A 22,996-nucleotide genomic window follows, 5' to 3' on the forward strand; every position below is an offset into this window, starting at 1 on the left:
TCATCACCCACTTCTTCTTTCCCATGGGACCCCTAGTATTCTAGCATTCCCTGTGGTTCAAGTGCTTGACTTTGCAACCCAAATAACATTATGTTAATGTAGGTTTGTTGTAAGTAAATATATTTCAAATTCATTTACACATTACATTTATTTTATAATTCAAGTTTCGATGGTTTGGGTTTTTTTTTTTAAACCAGGCCTGTTATACATTTCACTCCCTTCCCAACCCCCAATCGCAGCTGGTATAGGTGGGATGAAAAAAGGAATGGTGGGTAAGGATGGGAATCATGTTGCTAGTATAGCTGTGACTACCCTAATAAAATGATGCAATCTTAATTTGAGTGAGACTATGCTTTTATCTTTATTCTCTAACCATAGTTATTGAGAGCTAGTTGTTTCCAGGAGCCTGAGCAAACTCAGTATGAACTGAATGATTGCACAAGAATGAAAGCGCTGTGCCTTGCCTTCAGCCAGACCATCTCCTAATTGGTTCTTACACATTACAGAATCAGAGAATAGAGCATCATGGAAAGCAGGAGGTTCATATTCAGCAGTCTTGTCTCTGACAGTGCCACAACACTCAGCTGCACAGCTGGGGAGGTTTTTGAAGCTTGGGTGGGATTTTCTGAGCAGATGGACCTTTTTCTCTGATTGAGTTGGCCAGCCGGAGGGCCAAAATCTTCAGCTTAGTTTCTGATACCTGAATGGCTTGAAAAGCTTTAGAATAATTTTGCTTAGCCCTGGGCTACACTAGGACTTTAGGTCAAATTTAGCAGCATTAAATCGATTTAAACCTGCACCCGTCCACAGGATGAAGCCCTTTATTTCGACTTAAAGGGCTCTTAAAATCGATTTCCTTACTCCACCCCTGACAAGTGGATTAGTGCTTACATCGGCCTTGCTGGGTCGAATTTGGAGTACTGTGGACAGAATTCGACGGTATTGGCCTCCAGGAGCTATCCCAGAGTGCTCCATTGTGACTGCTCTGGACAGCACTCTCAACTCAGATGCACGATTGTTTGCCATTGCTCTGACGCAGGGAGGGGCGACTGACGACACGGCTTACAGGGTTGGCTTACAGGGAGTTAAAATCAACAAAGGGGGTGGCTTTACATCAAGGAGTATTTCAGGCAGGACTTCACGGAGGGTTCCAATAAGAAATGGTGCACCTAAGTTATTGTTCTTATTGGAACAAGGAGGTTAGTCTGGCCTCTGATTGATACATGGCTAGATTTACCTCACTGCACCTTCTCTGTGAGTGACTGCAGTGTGACCTAGAGGAATGAGTCCCCTAGACCGGGGGTAAGGGGGTGGGGTTTGCAAATGAGAACAAAACAAATCTGGTCTATTTCTTGTTTTGATACACTCCATCTATCTTTCACATCTTTGGCTGGCAGCAGACGGTGCAGAAGGACTGCATGCCATCCACATCTCATGGCTGCTCGGCAGAAGATGATGCAATAGGACTGCTAGCCATCCTCATCTCTTGCCTGCCCGGCAGAAGATGATGCAATAGGACTGCTAGCAATCCGTATCACCTGCCTGCTCACCATAAGACGGTTCAATAGGACTGACTGCAGGACTAAAGAGAATGACCTGATCAAGTCACTCCAAATTTAGTCCCTGCGCCCATGTCTGCCCAGGCGCTCCTCACAGAGGAGGCCAGGAGCACCTCGGATATGACGATGACGGCTACCAGTCCTATTGCACCATCTGCTGCCACAAGGCAATGGGTTGCTGCTGCTGCGTAGCAATGTAGTACTGCGTCTGTCAGCACCCAGGAGACATACGGTGACAGTGAGCTGAGCGGGCTCCATGCTTGCTGTGGTATGGCGTCTGCACAGGTAACTCAGGAAAAAAGGCGTGAAACGATTGTCTGCCCTTGCTTTCACGGAGGGAGGGAGGGAACGGGGGCCTGACGATATGTGCCCAGAACCACCCGCGACAATGTTTTAGCCCCATCAGGCATTGGGATCTCAACCCAGAATTCCAATGGGCAGCGGAGACTTCGGGAACTGTGGGATAGCTACCCACAGTGCAACACTCCGGAAGTCGACTCTAGCCTCGGTACTGTGGAAGCACTCCGCCGAGTTAATGCACTTAATGCACTTAGTGCATTTTCTGTGGGGACACACACACTCAAATATATAAAAGTGATTTCTAAAAAACCGACTTCTATAAATTCGACCTAATTTCGTAGTGTAGACATACCCTTAGATTGCATCCTTAACTTCAATACACATATATACACAGTAGCACAGATAAAATGGCCTTGCACTTTACATAGCTGACACACATCTATAAGTGGAAGCAGGTCATATTTTTCCTTACAGTAAATTTAATGAGGATCAAATTAAAACAAAGATTTTTAAAAGTAATATTACTTATTGATAACATTGTGGATGTAAATCATCACCTAGTTATAACAAAATCTGCTGTGTTGCATACAGTGGAACTCTCCTGACTTTGCACTGTCATACAACATACTTAATAAAACCTACACTGGGATGTCAGCAAATTATAAAAAGAACTGATCTCCTAAATTTAACCCTTTCCCCGCATCCCACACACAAAATTAACTAGGAAAAATACTTTTGTAAATGTTTTAAGTTTTTGTCCTTAGGGAAGCAAGTAGCTGCAGGTATAGTCAATGTAAAAGCGATTTTAAAGAGTGTTGTACTAGTAGAGTAGAGCTTCAGCTGGCAGGCACACCAGGAATGGGGATCTGAATAGTAGATATACACAGTCACTCAAAAGTTTATCTTGTAGAGAATTAAAATACCAGCTGGTTTTCAAAACCTCCATGTAAAGGGTGAGGTTTGGAAAGAAATTAAAAATATTGGCATTTAGCTGTTGAGATAACAGGAATAAAAATCTGCGAGTGCAACACATTAATCATATAGATCACCTGAGCACAGAGTTTGAGAAAAGTGAGTATTTATTTTTTTCAGAGGAACCAAAGTAAAGACAAATGTTCACCTTTCTAATCAGGGTAATAATATTACCTAGCAAAATCACAAACAGAGACTACTCAATTCATGACCCTCAAGAAATGCTATTTACACATTACAGTCTATAAAAGGATGGACTAATTCATAAAGCTGAAAGCTCTCCTCTTCCATAGTAACATATTTTAACATTCAGCGATTAAACAAAGTCCTTCCCATGGCTTTTGCATTCTCTATTCAAATCTTTCTAAACTGTGCTGGTTTCAATATGTTATAATATATTGCACCAAATGAATTCCTTTTGGCTTTGTCTCAATGCAATGAAATCAATGAGAGTTACCCATGTCATATGTCAGAAGAATATGTTCTTTAATATCACCTCCTGCCGCTATTATATTTATCTTCCCCCATCAGTGTTTTCTTCAGCATCATCCCATATCTTGGTCTTGGCAAACTGGAGAAATGATTGGAAATAAATAGGATGAAATTCAATAAGGACACATTACCACACTTAGGAAGGAATAATAAACTGCACAAATACAAAATGGGAAATGATTGCCCAGGAAGGCCAGGTATGACAGGAAAAGATCTGGGGTTGTAGTGGATCACAAAATGAATATGAGTCAACATGAATCATCATCCTGGCATATATTAGCAGGAGTGTTGTAAACAACACACATTAAGTAATTCTTCCACTCTATTCAGCACTGATTCAGCACAGCTTCAAATGGAGTACTGTATCCAGTTCTGGGCCCTGCACTTCTGGAGATATGTGGACAATTAGGAAAAAGTCCAGAGGAGAGCACCAAATATGGATTAAAGGTCAAGAAAATATGATCAACGAGAAAAGACTGAAAAAAATGGTTATGTTTAGTCTGGAAAAGAGAAAACTGAGAGAGGACATATTAACAGTCTTCAGATATGTAAAAGGTTTTTACAAAGAGGAGGGAGATAAATTGTTCTTCTTATCCACTGAGGACAAGACAAGAAGTGTGGTGGAAAATTAACCATGCGTTGTGTTTGGATCAGAACAAGCCTGAGGCTCCTTTATTGATTACAAGCACAGCTCTAAGTAGCTGCCCCCCAATGCAAAGCACACACAGCTTTTTAAAGCTTAAAACCACAAACAAATTACACATACTTCCGTATTAATTACCTTGTTTGGAATACATTGCAAAATTAACACTATTCAAAAGCAAAAACAAGCGTCTCCCCCACTAGGCCCCTCCTGTTACTCACTGTCTGTTCCTTTGCTGTCAGCAACCTTTTTAACACAACTGTTGCGGTTATATATTTCATAAGCTTGACTATTGCAAATTTGTTCTGTCCGGGGACTTTTCCATCCTGCCCCTTCATGCCCTTTGTGCACCGAAAACCATTGTTCCGTTTTGGGGACTTTCCACTGTGACTTCTCCTACCCTTGACATACATAAGCAAGCAGGATCTCAGTTTATGGCCTGCAGGCAAGCTTGACCAAAGTCAGGGCCTTGACCTGAGTTTTATGTCCTGTTAATTTTCCCCCATAGTTCCCCCCTTTGACACCTCTTTGGCCTCACTTTATTCTATCATACCTCCGTGGTCATTAATTCATTAATTTCCTCTCTCTCTTCCTCACGTACTACCTGCATTTCCTCATAAACATTCATTGCTGCCTCTTGCCTCCTGTTATCATAGAGTTTATTGACAATCATTAGGGCCACTTGTTCCTTTACATTGTACATTGAGCTTAACAGCTCTAGGACCAGGCAGGCAATGATAAACACATCTACTATAACAGCAAAAACATAACCCCATACCAAACAGTAATAAAAACAACAGCATGGGGTTGAGATTGCTGAATAGTCTTAGTCACAAAACACAAACCATCATACTTAATACATAAGGTAAACTCCCTATAGGCTGTATGAAAGGCATTCTTTTCAACTTGATATATATTTTGGAGCATGTGAATCTGTTCCTGTAGATCAGAAATTTTCTGAACCTCTGGTAGAATTGAAAGCAAATTTTGGAACCAGTCAGGCACTAGGGTAGTCCAATTAAAGGGTATTTGAGGTTGAAGGGCAGACTGCAAAATTCTCTCTGCAGGCCAATATATGATATGGCTTCCTAAAGCAGTGGTAAGATTAAAATGTATATTTTGCAAGATGGTGGCCTTAACAAGCACACAGCTGTCATTAGCTTGGAAAAGTAGGTGTCCTGTCAGGGTAGTTCCTTGTCCCATACCCTCCCAACAAATGCCGTCTTGAACTGTGACAACTTTTTCTGGCTTCAGTTTATGTACACACTGAAGCTGTGAGGTTCTAGCGGCCAGAGTGTCCATTGATTTCCTATTCCTATCCAGATATCAGGTGTTATTTCAGGAGCACTGACTATAAATTGGTTAGGCATACCAGGTGGTTTAATTTCCCAAATGTCTTGGTGAATTTCCCAATCCCACATGCATCCTCCCCACAGACCCAGCAGGATTCGGTATATGGAAGCCCACATCCCTCCGATCAGCCTGTATGGTTGGAAGGAACTCTGCAAACGTCTGCATTTCTACACAGAGAATCTTCAAGTATGTCTCCCTGGCCACATATCAGATGGTACTCCCGAGGTGGCTGTAAGGACAGAGGGCCAGGCCTGATGCTTGAGGTCTCTCTGAATATCCTTTAGCTGGTTATTTAGAAAATCTTGGATCTCCTGAACAAGCCAGGTCCCCCTGCAATGCCTTCCCAGCCCCAGCGATACTAAGCACCATATCTGTTATAAGCTTCGGGGTTATTGCACTAAGGGTGGAAATAATACGTAATTCACCTACTCCCACTTGTGTCTGGGTCAATTGTGCTCCAGTAAATAGAGGACACCACGGTCCTTGGAGTGACATGGGTCCAGGAAGAGATGTGACAACAGGTGAGACTCCACTGCATGTCGGCATAGCGACCTGTGGAGCTGATCTGCAAGAGGACCAGCAGGAGGTGTTAGCATGGTAAATCACCTGCATCAAAGGGAAAATAACTATTAACATAATTTAATCTGGGATGTGGTTGATTATCAGTCCATTGGAGTATAACTACATTGCAATAAATAAATAAAGCCAGTAATAGAAAGTTTCAGATGCCAGGTCAGCTGACGCAGGCTTGTGATGGCTCACACTACAGGGATAAAAGTACCACTGTAGATGTTCTTGCTTGGGCTGGAGCCTAGGCTCTGAAACCCAGCAACAGGACAGGGATTTGCAACACTTTATAAAAAATGACAAGGAAATGAATATAATCACTATTATGAAGTGATATTCACCTCACCATAATTAAGACTGCAACCAGAATGTAATTATAATTGTAATTTCCCCCCCTCCTCCAACCTAAGTATTGTCAGCTGTTAGAGTGTTACTGTTAGAATGTAGTAGAATTTTTTTCTGTAGTTTTAATGTAATTGCAAGAAAGGTTTTGAAGTTACAACAGGTTTAGAATTAAATCCTCTCCATGTTATATACAATTGTATTTTTTGTTTGTCCCCTCCCAGATAGAAACACAAGGCTCTGTCCTTCGTCCCCATCTTTATGCTGATGACTCACAGATCTACTTAAGACCTGTCTTTTGTGCAAACTAAAACCTTGCTATTTCTCTTTGCCATTTCTTCATGGATATCTAGCCATTAGCTCAAGCTCAGTGAGGCTAGAGGATATGCTGTAATTCATAAGAAATTATTTCGGGGCAGTTCTTTGGCCCGTGTTATACAGATGGTCAAACTAGATGATCACAATGGCCCCTTTCGGCCTTGGAATCTAGGAATCTATGAAAATGGAAATTTTAATCTCCTCCCATAAGCCTTCCCACCCACCTCCTTTCTCAGTCACTGTGGACAATATGGCTATTTTGCCCATCTCTCAGGTCCATAACCTGAGAGTTATCTTTGACTTGAATCTTTCTCTATGACCTCACATTCAGATTAGGTCTAAATTTTGCCAATTCTTTCTGCATAACAAGTCTAAAATGTGGTATTCCTATGCAGTTAAAACTCTCATCCAGGGTCTTGTCATTTTCCATCTCGAGTGCTGTAACATCCTTTTCTCTGATCTTCACAAGTACCATCTACCATCTTGCCCTACTCATTTCCATTCAGGGTGCTGCTACAAAGAACTTTTTCCTAGCCCATCACTTTGACCATACTACTCCTCTCTTTGTGTCCTCCTTGGGCTTCCCCTTCTCAATTCCATCAAACATAAGTTAGTTGTCATCACTTCACTCTCAAGATGCTTCATGGTCTATCCCCACCCATTCATTATCATGCTGTCAACTTCTGCTTCCAGTGAGCCCACATTTACAGCTTCTATTGTCCACTAATTAAATTCTCAAACAAGCACCTTTGTGCTTTTGTGTAAGCTGTCCTCACACTTGGGAGAAACTCTGTGTAAACCTTTATCTCATTATCCTCCTACAAATTCCTCCTTAAAACTCTGCTTCCCTGTGATGCCTACAAAACCTGTGACAACAGTTGGGTCACCGGTGTGTTGAGATTACTGTCTATCATGCCAGTTAATATTATCTTTATTTCTTTGTACTCTCCCATCTGTCTGTATCTGTCTGTTCTATATGCTGAGATGCACCTTACTTCATGAGACATACCATTGATTTAAATAGGATTACAGCCCATTGATTTAAATGGGAAGAGAATAAGGTACTCCTATGTTCATTTCAGCGAAATTGTATAGGCATGACAAGATATATGAGTGCTGCCAAAATGTGAGAAAAAAGGCAGACCCCAAGTATCTCAAGGATAGGTATGGGCCCCCCAAGACAGGGTTCCTCACTGTGTTTAGAGGTTCTTTTCCCATGACTTTTTGTCCTTACTGTCCATTCCTAAACCAGTGGCAGATTACCATGCCATATTTTTCCTTTGTCCCAGGGTCTGGCAGTTTTTCCACCTAACTTTTCAATGAGAAGCCTTCCCTGATAATTTGACGACATATCTTTCTCAGAACACTACTTTAGACAAGCTGTCTAAGGTCTTTCTATAGCCCTTATTACCACAGTATCTGAGCACTTCAAGGTCATTAATGTATTTATTGTCTCAACAACCTGTGAGGTAGGGAAGTGCTATTATCTGCATTATACACGTGGGGAACTGAGACACTAAGCATATGTCTACACAACAGCTGGGAGATGTAATTCCCAGCTTGAATAAATGTTCACACAATAGCTACTATGCCAAAATTAGCAGTGTTGCCATTGCTATGTGGGTAGCAGCATGGTGTAGCCACCCGACTACAATCCCGCTTAACTTCCCGGGTCTGTATTAAGGGAGTTAGCTTGAGCCACCACTCGTATCACCAAGTTCACATTGCTATTTTTAGGCACTAGCTCACATAGAGCTAATACATGTGCATCTAGCTAAGCTTGGAATTATACCACCCAACTGCTATGTAGACATAGCCTAAGTGACTGTCCCACACCAGAAATACATGACAAGAAATTGAATTCAGGTCTCCCAGTGTTTTGGCTAGTGACCAAACCATTGGACAATCCTTCCTGTCCTAAGCCTTCACCCTGACATGTCAGCAAGGCTGTTTTTTTTCCTACAGATTTAGCAGCTGTATTCCTTCCATATAATGCTTCTTAAATCCTCAAGGAATTTAAGATTCAGGAATCTTACAAAATTTGGAAGCTCAGTGGAACCTTTCCCTAATAAGCTTCTCAGATTAGTGTTGCTTCACAGTCAGTTGTTAGCCAGCACTAGAGCATCATGAGTAGAGTGTGGACCCTGGGATCTCATACTTGTTTTTAGATGGGGGAAACTAGGAAGAAGGGAAGATCAGGAACAATAAGACTCATGATGTTTTTGACCAGTAAGTAATTATGCTCTGAAATGTTTTCAAAAATATACACTGTTATGCATATATGGGTTTTTGCAGAGAAAATAGCATATACATTTCAATGCATATGATGAAGAGAATTTAGTGCATAAAGCACTGAGCACTAAAAGTATCAACACTGTGAAAATTAACTTCCTTAAATCTGACTTCAAGACCTGGCTATCAAGAAAACATAGTACTTCTGAGTTATAATATAATATCTACAGTAACTATAACTGTTTTTAAGCTCTATTGCACTTTGTATAATCTGATCATTAAAATACTAGTATTCTGACTATTCACACAAAACTGTTTTTTATAGAATACTGATATGTGGCTAAAACATATCTCCCTACAGTGCATCTTCTATGATGTTAAAAATACAATAACTGAAATCTTGTATTAATCGTGCTTTAACAACTGGGTATAACATCTGTCACAAATGCTGGGCAACTGAATTACATGGACAGAAAGAAAGAAGGGTAAGTCAACAATAATAATGCAATAACCAGGGGAAACGAGATTAATTATCCTCATCATCTATGATTCTGAGTTATATACTGTATTTTATTTCAACAGATAACTTTTTGCCATTAAACTAACCCTTAAAGTGACACTTCCTTTCATTTGTTAGTATTCATAATGGCATTCAGACCACAAAGAGTAAAGAATATATGACCCTGAGGCAAGTCAATGTTCCAGTATCATATTTAGCCATCTAGGCCCTAACTCCAAAAACCATTTAAGCATGTGCTTAAGATCCATTGAATTTGGATTTAAACACAAGCCTATACTTAAGTACATATTTATGTAGACTACTGAATAGGGCTGGACTGCTGAATTAGAACCATACTTATTTCCCCCTCAAAATGAGTAAATATGGACATAACAGTTTACTCATCTAGATACATACACTGTTCATCTCTGCAAAAGGAAATGAAAATAAGAGTGCTCTCCCTATTTCTCTTGGTTTGTTATATAAACAGTTGTCTACTTATAAAAACTAACTACCAGTCTAGCTGTGTCTCCTATATGTTAAGAATTCTCTTTCTCCAACTGCTTTTCTTAGTCCCACTTTGGCAGTTTCTTGTTCACTATTAATAGGACAGTGGATTTAATATTTTATTAAATTGAAGTACTAGGTTTCGAATGTAAGTAAAATCTGGGATCAACATCACAGTAATGTAATTGTTCATTCAGCACCTTGTGGCAAACTTTAAAGGTCACCAGCATTTTGTATGATACATTTCAAGTGCTGTTGTCTCCTGGAATATTCTCCATTTTCATATTCTGTATTTATAATCCTGTAACATTATGATGATACATCTGTTTCACTATAATTGTGTCTGTTTTCCAGACTACTTCATGTGTTATTACAATTTATTATTTGTAACATGGCATAATCCCCATTTTGCTATGTATTATCCATACAAATAGCAAGATACAGAATCTGTCCCAAAGATCTCACAGTTTCAGAAAATATTTCCTTTCTATCTTTCTGGGAAATGTTCTGTTCCAAAAAAAATACCACTAATTCCTCTTAATCCAGGATAGGAAGACTGTGGCCACCAGAGATAAGAGAAGCAGAAGAAGGTTCAAATTGACACCAACATGGAAACTAAGGCATATCAATGTTCTAACAGATAAAGCACAAAATGGGGTACAAGATAGGTCTGCTACAGGCCACCAAATCACACTAGGGAACAGGATGACCAGATCCTTATGCAGCTATCTATAATGGGAGGCAAAAAAAAAAAAAGCTGCATGATCATGGGAAATTTTAATTTGAATGACATATATTGGAGGTCTCATGCTGCCAGTACTAAAACATTCTTGGAATTTCTAAACATAACAGACGACAATTTCCTAAGTCAAAAAGTTTAGCAAACAACATAGGAGAAATATATGTTAAACCTTGTCATAACAAATAAAGAAGAACTGATCAAAGAAAAAAAAATAATAATGGTACCTTTGGTACAAGTGATCATGACTTGAAGAATAAAATCCTGACCAGCAATAAATAAATATATATATATATTTTATTTATTGCTGGTCAGGATTTTATTCTTCAAGTCATGATCACTTGTACCTAAGGTACCATTAACTGAGCCAATTTCATAATGCTGAAAACAATTATGAGACAAATCAGCTGAGAAGAAGAATTTAATCAGAAAAATTTGAATAATAATAATTCTGAATCATTTAAGAACTCCTTACTAGATTCCCCAAAAGCTACAATCCCACAATGGAGAAAGTTGATAGTAATGAATATAAATCAGAAGTTAGAAAATTGATAAGGGAAACCAAGGGACACAAGGAGAAATATATGGCCAGCACAGTTAAGGACAATAAGAAGGAGGTTTTAAAAAAATATATTAAGAACAAAAAAATCCTGACAATGGTATTGATCCATTACTAGAAGGAAATAGTAGAATTATCAATAATAAAGCAGATATGGCAGAAGTGTTCAATACATATTTCTGTTCCATAGATGGGAAAAAACAGAGGATATAGATTCATCATACAATGATAACACTCTTTCCATTCCACTACTATCTCTGGAGCATATTGAGAAGAAGCTACTAAAGTCAGACATTTTTAAATCACAGGTCAAATTAACTTGCATCCAAGAGTTTTAAAAAAGCTGGTTGAGGACCATGCTGGACCATTAATGCTGAATTTCAATAAATATTAGAGCACTGGGGAAGTTCCAGAAAACTGGAAGAAAGCTACTATTATTGCCAATTTTTAAACAGGGTAAATGGGATGAACTGGGAAACTGTAGGCCTGTCAGCCTGACTTTGATCCTGGAAAAGATAATGGAGCAGCTGATACAGGACTCGATTAAAAAAGAACTAAATTATGGTTATGCAATTTATGCAAATCACCACAGGTTTATGGAAAATTGCTCTTTTGAAAGTAACTTTGATACCTTTTCGATGAGATAAGTGCGTGATAAAGGTAATTGTGTAGGCATAATATACTCAGACTTCTATAAAGCATTTGACTTGGTACCATATGATATTTTGATTAAAAAAACTAGAATGATATAAAATTAACATGCCACACATTAAATGGATTAAAAACTGGCTATTTGATAAGTCACAAAATGTAACTGTAAATGGGGAATTGTCATCATGTGGGTTGGTTTCCAGTGGGATCTCACAGGGATGCTATTTAACATTTTTTCTCAGTGACCTGAAAGATACCTCCACTGATAAGTATTGCAGATAACATGAAAATTAGGTGAGCGGTAAATATGAAGAGGATAGGTCACTGATTCAAAGCAATCTGAATCGCTGGTAAACAAGTGCAAAGCAAACAATGTGTGTTTTTAATACAGCTAAGTATAAATGTATACATGGAGGAACAAAAAATGTAGGTCACACTTACAGGATGGGGGATTCTATATTGGGAAGCAGTGACTCTGAAAAAGAATTGGGGGTTGTAGTGGATAATCAGCTGAATATAAGCTCCCACTGTGATACTGTGGCCAAAAGAGCTAATGCAAACTGAGATGCATAAACAGGGGAATTTTGAGTAGGAAGTGCAGAGGTTATTTTCTTTCTGTATTTGGCACTAGTGCAACTGCTGTTGGAATTCTGTGTCAAGGTCTGGTACCCTCAGTTCAAGAAGGGTGTTGATAAATTGGATAGGGTTCAAAGAAGAGCCACAAGAATGATGAAAGGATTAGAAACATGCCTTATAATGATAGCCTCAAGAATTTCAATCTATTTAGCTTACCAAAGAGAAAATTAAGGGGTGACTTGATTACTGTCTATAAGCACCTATTTGGGAAAAAAATATTTATGATTGGGCTTCTCAATCTAGCAAAGTAAGGTATAAAACTATCCAATGGCTGGAAGTTGAAGCTAGACAAATTCAGACTAGAAATAAGGCATACATTTTTATTGGTTAACTAACTAATTGGTTAATTAACCATTGGAACAGGTTACCAATGGTGGTTGTGGATTCTCCATCACTGACAATTTTAATATCAAGATTGTGTGTTTTTCTAAAAGATATGACCTAGGAATTATTTTGGGGAAGTCCCACGGCTTGTGTTGTACAGGAGGGCAGACTAGATGACCAAAATGGTCCCTTCTGGCCATTCATAGCAATCTATGAATCAACAGTAAAACCATGTACTGCAAAAATTTCATTGTTTCACCTTCAGGTACTGTTTTTCCAAGCTTCCTTTTCCCAATAATGGGTCAAACTAATACAAATGGAATGTCCTTTTTAAAGGACATTCGGAATATTATACATGAAAGTAATATTTCAAAGTAATCCATTCACTGCAGTTGCTGAGAAGATTCATATTACTTGTAGGCTAGGAATTATTTCCTCAAAGTTCAGTAACAAAAGTATAACAAGTGCAATGAATGGTGTATAATCAAATGATTAATAAAAGAACCTGATTTTGTTTTTTTAATAAAAAAACCCAAATGATTTAAAAAATAACTGTTTGCCTTACTTGTTCTACTTTACAATACATAGTGTTATTTATAGGAAAATGCAAATGTTCTAACATTAATTCATTACAATGTCCCAAAAACAACATGAGAAATTGTTAAATGGAGTGAAAAATGGAAGATATTTTAAAATTAAGTTATTATTATGGGCTCATGAGAATAAGAATATCACTAACTAAAATCATAATCAAAATGTGTTTTTTTCTCACTTCATATTCAGATCAATACTTTTCAAAACTAATTTTTTTAATATTTAGTATTTTACTTTCTGAGCACTGGACTACTCAAAATAAGGAGGGACACATCTTGAATAATACCAAAGGGGTGCTATAAAACAATAAGAGTTTCTGGAGTTTCATTTTGGGTCAGTAGATCATAAAGTGAAATCTAGGTTTTTGTTGAGAAAAAAAAGCTTATCTTGGCTGTATCACTATTATTAATGGTAATAAAGTAACAACCCACAACAGTGTATTCCTTGATTACTATTAGAGCATGCACAAGGACAAAAGCTTTCTGGTACCTGAGGAAGGTACCAAGTTTCTGCCCTTTCTCCCAGCTTGGAGCCTGGACTCACTGAGCACCTTCTAGGGAGTACCAGAGAAAATGGTGAAGCAAGCCAACAGAGACTACTGGCCTCCAAATATGTGGGGAGAGATCTGAATGCAGAGTCCCCTTCACAGACAGATCAGGGGGAAGGAGTGAGGGAGAAAAATCCCACCCCTAAAATTGAAAAGAATCACATCAATGATAAGTAACATTTCTAAAAAATTCAGAACACTAGTTTATTTTCACCTTAACATGAATCATTGTAATGCATCAAGGAAAAATACCTGTGTTTTTGTAACACAATTAGAAAGTCACTCCTATGCAAAGAAAGACTAGTACAAGCTGACATATCCCAGCTCTGATATAAATGAACAGCTGAGCTTATGGGATTTCATATTTTATCTAAACCAGAGAAAATAAACTTTATCAAACTCATTCCTTCTCTTCTAGTTCACGTCATATCGTTAAATGGGTTTGCTGCTTTCAGAGAGGCAGTACTGTACATAAGTAAGGGATTCATTTTCAAAAGAAAACAACAAGGCTTCAGACCAACATCTGTTTTCAGTTACACTGGTGTAAATCCAGCACAGGAACTGTACTGACTTCTGTAATATGTAATCCTTTCCTTCAGTTTTTGAAGTTGATTTTTTACAGCTCTGAATGTGTAACTCACAAGTTTATTTAGAGAATTAACACATCTTGCACTGTAGATGTAAAAATTACTCACTGACTGTCCTATTGTTTTTAAAGAAAAAGCCAGGATCTGTTCAGCTTGTTTTCCCTCCATTATAAGATAAAATATTTTTTTTTAAATCAACTGTACCTTCTCCCTAAAGTTACCTGTAAATTCTTATTAAATGTTAATATATCTGATACCTTTACGTCACTAAAGATTCTCTTTGGGTTTTTATTACAGTAAAATTGTCTGCATGTGTATATTGAGCCCCCACTTCCTCAAAAGCCGTGAAGTCAACACTAGATTTTAAATCACTCACTGTCATTAATAATCCTCTCATATCTTTGTTTAGATATTTTGTATCAACATTTTAAGAAGTAAGTGAGAGATGCTGCCTGACAGGTAAAAAGTGGACCTAGGACCGCAGGGCATGAATATTTTATTTCTATGAGAGAACAACCAGAAAGGATATTAAGAAGTAGGATTTTTCCTCAAATTTAATAGTGTGAATTCTTTTCAGAGCCACTTAATTGACGCAAATGATTCAAGTAGAAAACTCTTAGAAAGTAATCATCTCTGTGAGTTTGTTAATATCTTACAGGAAACACTGAGTGACAGCTAAACTGCTATTTTTTTTTATCCTTGGGCTGTTCTGTCACTTCTGTCTCTTATTACCCACCTACATCCCATCTCATTTTCCAATCTCTTTGGCATCTGTCTTGCTGTGACTTGACTCTAAAAATGTGCATGAAGTATTTAAATCACACATGAGGTCTGTATCATTAGCCATCGTTGAATCTTTAGTCATAGAGCTAGTTTGGTTTTGTGATTGTTCCTGTGACCCCTCGGCTTCTATTGCCAGCTACATAACAACTCACTTTAATATTTATCGTATTGCCTTTTTGTATTTTTAATTTTTTAAAATGGTTTTCTTTCCCTTTGTAATTTTGAAGGTTTCTCAAGCATTCTTTGTTGATGGCAAAATGTGGCAGCATTGAGATTTCCTGTGAATATAAATGTGAAAACAGCTTCTCTCCTTCAATCCACCAAGTGCTTTGTAATAACTAGAGATAGGAACTATACCGGTAGCACCTTTTAGCAGAGTAATGCTTAGCACAGCATTCGTTGCCTTGCTGCAGTGAAGAACACAACACAGTTATATAAAGTGAGTCCAGACACAGAATGTCAGGATCTCAAACTTACTTATTATCGGGCCAAGTTCTCTCCGATGTAAACATGGGACTCTAATTGAAGTCACATGCAATCTCTCCAACATCAAGTTCCAGACAACATGAAATTCTGATTAATAAGATGGCAGAGAAACTATGACACACTCGGATTCTAAATGGGAGGCATTATAATTTTTACTCTGATAATATTGTGGCTGAATAATCAACAGCTGCAATATATGTGAGTTAATTGTTGGTACATATTCATAGGCTACTCTCCACTGGGTTAGATACATTGATTTGTTTTACAGACCTATTCCTTGATGCTACTTCTGATCTTTAGTTGGGCCTGTCAAAATCCCATATGTGTTTGATCCTCTATTTGGCAACATCTTCAGAGACTGCTGAGTGTACTGGAGTTCAGGTACCAGCATTCATTTACTTCCAGGGATTTTCCTAGGAAAATATTTGGCCACAAGATTGCTCACTGACGCTCCATACCATAGAGGAGCAAATTGTTATCAGCAAAAAATAACTAAACAGAGGATCTGCAAGAAAGTGTGTTAGTTGGCTGTTGTGTTTTTAACTAGAACCATTTTCATTAACGTGTGCAAGTATATTTACTAGGTTATCTTATTTTAGTGAAGAGCTCTGAGAAATATTAAAATGTTCAATATCTTCCCTGAAATCCCATAGGGATCACTATTTCCATGGCAGACATTTTTGTAAAAATGGGGGAATTTTCTGAGTTTTTTTATTTTTTACTAATGTATCACATGGAAATAAGTACTGTCTTGTCCACTTAGAATACTACTTCTGAAACAAGTGAAAAGCAATCCAGGACTATCAGACTAATATATTTTTCTGCTTATATGTATTTAGGGAAAAAAACAATTTAGCTTTTGAATTGTTTTACAAAATGTGAATGCAATATTTAAATATTGCATACTTTGTTATACCAGGCCATATCAACGTGTTGTTAAAAATAAGACTGATAAAATTATCGAACCAAATCATCTAAAATTCCCTGCTTTTGTTTACTTAATTACTTTTTCTTTTATTCATATTTCCCTCCCTATTTTTCTGTCTCATTCCAAACAGGCTTTTGATTTACTTGATGTTTTCTGCTGTTCAGACTTGCTAAAGTGCTCTTGTCAACAGTTCAGTGGTTGAGTGAAGCAGAGTGCTAGTTAATAGTGTGAAAGCCTGGTGTGCTGTCAGAAAAGGGCAGGCCATTAACTTGTGAAATTCTGCTTTCAGTGTTCTACAGCTCTAGTGCTGGCAGAACAAATCTCACTGATGTCTTACTGTTAAAGTTACAAATGGCATATGAATTTATGAAACACTTTGTAATTAAGCACCATACTAAACTTCCGTGTGCAGCAGTACTGCTGTGGGGTATGGTGGAAGATGGTTCATCACTACAAGAGGAAAGAAAACTCTGGAGACCAGATCCTTTTCACCAGAAGTCTGAGGACTGCAATTCTGCCAAATATGACCCACAAAAGATCAGTGCTGACTGAAACAACCTGAAACAACCAATGCTGACTGAAACAACTCTGCTAATTGCTGCAATTCCATTAACAATGAGGATAGATTACCTTGTGGATAAAAGGTAATAGCAGACAGCCTCAGTGCTGACAAGACAAGGAGCTGTTGATACTTCATAACCCTGAATCCCAATGGAGAACTCTGCAATGACATAAGGATCATGTTGAATGGTAAATATTATTCAATGACAGGGTAATTACATACTAGTTTTCTGTCTTGTAAATGACTGTGATATCATTACAACTAAAGACCTGTAAGTTACAAGGAAATTTCTGAGTGTTATTTAATGACTACAAAAGAAACATTTGTGCCATATGTAATTTGTGTCATTGCCTGGCATGAACCATGTAACCCTATAACCATGTAACCCTATAACTACTTGCATCCGATGAAGTGAGCTGTAGCTCATGAAAGCTTATGCTCAAATAAATTTGTTAGTCTCTAAGGTGCCACAAGGACTCCTTTTCTTATAACTACTGAGTAGTTGTTATTTGATGTGAGCAAACAATAGGCCCTTTAAACTGATCTGCTGTTCAGGTGCATAGCAAAGAAAGTACTACCACTGCATGCTGCAACTACAGCCACATATAACGCAAAATGAATCCCCTCCCCGCATCTTTCCCCTTCACAGAAGTGGTGCTTCTGAATAGTCACATCTGCTGTTATGCCTAAATGAAATCAGTTAACTGATGTGGGTCAGTTGAGCAGCAGCCAGGGTAAGGAAAATCTAATTGTGCAATAACTTGCCTCTACTATGTGATCTTACTGTTATTACTCTTCTCCTCCTTCCCACACACCTTGCCTTCCAATTTTTCTTACACCCATTTATGCCTTGTTTCAAACTACACTGTACATCTCTCAGGACACGGATAGGATACAGTATGTAATACAGTGGGACACTGATCCTTTTTGGGTCTTTGGGTGCTATTGGCATACAAATAATAAGGCATAGTAAGAATAATAATGGTGCTTCCAAACTATTGGATAATCATCCACTATACTCCATAGCCAACCCATACAGAGAGACAAATTCTGCAGTGCATGACACTGAGGCAGTTCCACTTATTTCACTGGAGCAGCACAAGAGTAACAGAGCAGAATTTGACCCCCGTACAGAGTAACTATGAGGGAATACTGCCAAGAACAATATTTTGATCATGTGACAAATATTTCATCTTTCATCAAAACAAAATCTCTAAACCTAAATTGAAAGAAAAACACATGTAACTGCAGGCCTGTTAATAAAGCACAACGGGAACAGCAGTCGTGAAAATACATGTATTCTCACGCAGTGTATTGATAAGTATAATGATGTACATAAAGAAAAATACCAAGGTGAAATAATTATGTTTTGTTTATGTTTTAAACAAGTTTTCATCACTATAAAATGTTGTCACTTGATTTCAGTGTCAGGTCACTGACCATAACTTCAGGCAGTGGCTGATGTTAATCCAGTATTTATACTTTATAGGAAAGAGACAATAAACGGGTTTTGTGCTTCTTTTAAAGTAATATGGTATAGCTCCATTATATCTGGTGTCAGAGTAACAGCCGTGTTAGTCTGTATTCGCAAAAAGAAAAGGAGTCCTTGTGGCACCTTAGACTAACCAATTTATTTGAGCATAAGCTTTCGTGAGCTACAGCTCACTTCATCGGATGCATTATATCTATTATTCATTTAGATTGTGGTTGTGCCTCGCAGTTCCAGTCAGAGATTGAGGCTCCATTGTGATAGCTGCTGTAGAAATGAACAACAGACACTGCCCCGAAAGTAAGAATCTAGGATCATGGCCACATGCAAGAGGCAGTGGATAAATAGACAAACTGGGGCAGAGTGGAGGACAAAGGATAAAAATTGATGTATTTGCATAAGTTTCATGTCTCTGTGGTCATGATAGTGATGGGTGGCCACTAGCTTAGATTCTTCTATTGGATAGAAAATGAAAGACCCTATTTACTTGCTATTATTAATGCTGCTTTCAGGAAGGACTATGCCACATTATGAGAATGTCCCCTGACTCCTCCCGTTTTCCTCTGGCGATGTTGAGCTTCCAAGTAATGCCTGCGGAGAAGCTGACAGAGGCTATGCCTAGGGGTGAAGCCTCTGCATACCTGCATTTTCCTTCCACCCAGCCCTGTGCTTCTGCTTCCTGAGTTTCTTGCACACTGCCTGGTAGAGAGGACTATATGCACTACAGATTCTTCAGATAGTATATACTGTGATAGACCCAGGTCAGCTGGGTACAGCAGAGTAATCGAAGGCAGATATACTGGCCACGGGATAAGCAGTTTTCTGTTCCCCGACTGACCAGAGCAGGGGCTGCTCTAGGCTAGGGTGGATACATGACTCCAATTAGCCTGCAAAGAGTCAGTTGAAGCCATTAGGCTAATGAGAACACCTGGCTCTAATTAAGCCCCCTCTGATACTATAAAAGGGCTCACTCCAGTCAGGCCAAAGAGAGCCAGAGGAGAGGAAGTGTGGCTGAAGGGCTGCGTAATGAAGACACCCTCAAGCCACTGGAAAGGGAGCCCTAAGGTAAGGGTGAAGAAGGTGTTAAGAGAGAGAAGTGGGGGAGCTGTGGGGAACTGGCCCAGGGAAATGTAGCAACTCTGGCAGTGAAAGGTCGGCTGCCAACAGCTGCTGCCATTAGGGTCCCTGGGCCAGAACCCACAGTAGAGGGCGGGCTCGGGTTCCCCCAACCCGTCACTACAGAAACACCTCCTGGGAGCGGAACACAGGCCCCTGTCAGGACAGGAGGCTAAACTGCTCTGGAATAAGCCCATAGGAACAACAGAGACTGTGGGAGTTCTCTCATCAACCTCCTTGCTGGCTTATGCTGAACAGGGCTCAGTAAACTGTACCCTGACCCTAGAGAGAGAAGTGCACCCCACTTCCTGGACAAGGTTTGGTAAAAAGCCTCACTAATTTGCCTAGGTGACTACAGATCCAGACCCTTGGATCTTAACAATGAACAATCCTCCCAACACTTGCACCCCCCTTTTCCAGGGAAATGTTGGATAAAAAGCCTCACCAATTTGCATAGGTGACCACAGACCCAAACCCTTGGATCTGAGAACAATGAAAAAAAGCATTCAGTTTTCTTACAAGAAGACTTTTAATAGAAATAGAAGTAAATAGAAATAAAGAAATCCCCCCTGTAAAATCAGGATGGTAGATACCTTACAGGGTAATTAGATTCAAAACATAGAGAACCTCTCTAGGCAAAACCTTAAGTTACAAAAAAGATACACAGACAGAAATAGTTATTCTCTTCAGCACAATTCTTTTCTCAGCCATTTAAAGAAATCATAATCTAACACGTACCTAGCTAGATTACTTACTAAAAGTTCTAAGACTCCATTCCTGGTCTATCCCCGGCAAAGACAGAATATAGACAGACACACAGACCCTTTGTTTCTCTCCCTCCTCCCAGCTTTTGAAAGTATCTTGTCTCCTCATTGGTCATTTTGGTCAGGTGCCAGCGAGGTTACCTTTAGCTTCTTAACCCTTTACAGGTGAGAGGAGCTTTCCCCTGGCCAGGAGGGATTTCAAAGGGGTTTACCCTTTCCTTTATATTTATGACAGAAGGACTATGTGGAGGGTCACAGTGAGCCTCTGAAGCTAGCATAAACTGCCTGGAAGTGCGGGACCCATGGGGACAAGGTCAGAGCTCTGCCACAATACATACCAACATTTGAAAATGTTGGCCACGCACTATCTAAAATAATTATTAGGAAATAGATGTGTTTTGCTTTATTAACTAAATCTTAAGCAATAAGATTTCATAGATTTAGTGACTCCAGATTTTTGTATAGTTATTAGAATGTTACCACAGCATGAACCAAGACGAAGTAGTCATCTGCTAAATATCATTTGACTTCACCACAGTATACCATCAAGTATCTCAAAGCTGAGTGATTCATCTTGTTTCTTATGCAACAAAAAATGGTGGAAAGATGTAGAATTAGGGCTTGTCTTTACTACCAGGGTAAGCCGACCTAAGTTATGATACTCCAGCTAAGTGAATAACTTAGGTCAACTTTCCCCAGTGTCTTCACTGCACTGCGTCAATGGGAGATGCTCTCCGATCGACCTACTTTACTCTTCTCAGAGAAGTGGACTACCGTAGTTGACGAGAGAGCATTCTTCCATCGATTTAAAAGGTATTTACTACACCCGCTAGATCGAAACCCCTGCATCAATTGCAGCAGTGTCCGTCTCCTGGTAGTGAAGACAAGCACTTAATCTGACAAAAAGCAAATAGGACTAAACATTGAGATCCTCTTTCAGGGCCAAATCAAAAATGAATGTAAGTCAGAATAGCTCCATTGACTTGACTGATTTACACCAGCTGGGAATCTAGACCCTAGAGTTTATTCAGTCTTTACTCCCATTGAAGCTAATATGTGTTTGACTGAGGATCTAAGGATTTGTCTATGGATTAAATAAGAATTTAGGAAGAACTGAGTATTTAGGGCTTGTTCCAAAGCCCATTTAATTCACTGGGTTCTGGATCAAACACTTAGCTAATAAAGAAGAAAATATATTTGGGTGCATATAAATGTGAATGCAACATGTTTACAAAGCAAATAATTTAGGGAATAATCCTGTTCCCATTGATGTCAATGACAAAACTCCCATTGAATTCAATGATGGAGGATCCAGGCTTTATCCAGCTACTAATGTAGCTACTAATTTTCTGTCTTGCGAAAACATCAGCGATTTTGCATATGACACTGCTGACAGTGCACTTTTAAAAATGAGCCAAATATTTAAATCACTTACTCATGTCCTTCAATTTATATTAAACAGCAACAAAAAAGTATTTTGGTTTGCTGAAAAGGTGAATATTAAAAAGGAATTTAGGCCTAAAACATTCTAGCATTTTTGTAATATGGTGGGGAATATCCTTTTGATTCTAAATATTTTTAAGTCTACCACTTTGTTGCCAAGAAGTCAGAAAATAATCCACAAAAAATAGTGTTTGTAAAGTACTTATTGTGGATAATGAAGTGGAGAGCCAGCAAAGGGTTTATAAATACTGTTTCTGGAGCTCTTCTGACATCATTAATGGACATAAATAGGGAAACAAATGAAATATGCTTATGTTAGTTTGTGCTAGTTTATATATATTGTGACAAAGCTCTGTCCTTGGCTCCGTGGGTCCCACGTTTCCTGGAGGATTTCGCTAGCCTCAAAGGCTCACTGTGACCCTGCACGTAACCCATCTCTCTCTAGAGACAAGGGTCACAGTGTAGTGAGCCATTTTCATCATAAGCCAGCGAGGGAGGTGAGGAGAAGTTATCCTTCCTTGCACAGTCTGTTTTCTCCCAGTCTCAGTGATTAATCAGGGGGCAAAGGTGGGGGGGGAGCCCGGGCCCACCCTCTACTCTGGGCTCCAGCCCAGGGACCCTAATAATATCAGCGATGGTAGCTGACCTTTTAGAAACATGACATGTACAATTCCCTGGGCTACTTCCCCCACAGCAGCCCTCACTTCCTCAAGCTCCACTTCACCCTTACCTCAGGGCCTCCTTCCTTGTGCCTGATATGGTGTATACCACTCAGCCTCACCAACAGTGCAACTTCCTCCCACAGCTCCTGATATGCACCCCCACCTGACTAACTGGGAGGCTTTTAACTAGTTTCAGCCAGCCCCTGATTGGCTTCAGGTGTCCCAATCAACGTAGCCTTCTCCCTGCCTTCTGGAAAGTTCTTAATTGGCCCCAGGTGTCTTAATTGACCTGGAGCAGCTGCCATTTCACTTATCCTGGTACCAGGGATTTGTTTAGCCTGG

General features: G+C 39.1%; 1 long non-coding RNA gene across 1 annotated transcript in view; it reads right to left on the bottom strand.

Annotated features, from left to right (window-relative positions):
* Nucleotides 1-3,331: 3,331 nt before the first annotated feature.
* LOC141985949 (uncharacterized) overlaps nt 3,332-22,996 on the bottom strand; it is a 110,772-nt gene continuing 91,107 nt past the window's right edge. Inside the window, exons 2-3 of the long non-coding RNA XR_012639073.1 lie at nt 17,249-17,339; nt 3,332-3,402 (exon numbers count right to left, since the gene is read on the bottom strand). This is a non-coding gene — a long non-coding RNA (uncharacterized LOC141985949). The remainder of the gene's footprint in view (nt 3,403-17,248; nt 17,340-22,996) is intronic.

Source organism: Natator depressus, chromosome 4 (assembly GCF_965152275.1).
Source record: "Natator depressus isolate rNatDep1 chromosome 4, rNatDep2.hap1, whole genome shotgun sequence".
Classification (NCBI taxonomy): Eukaryota; Metazoa; Chordata; order Testudines; family Cheloniidae; genus Natator; species Natator depressus.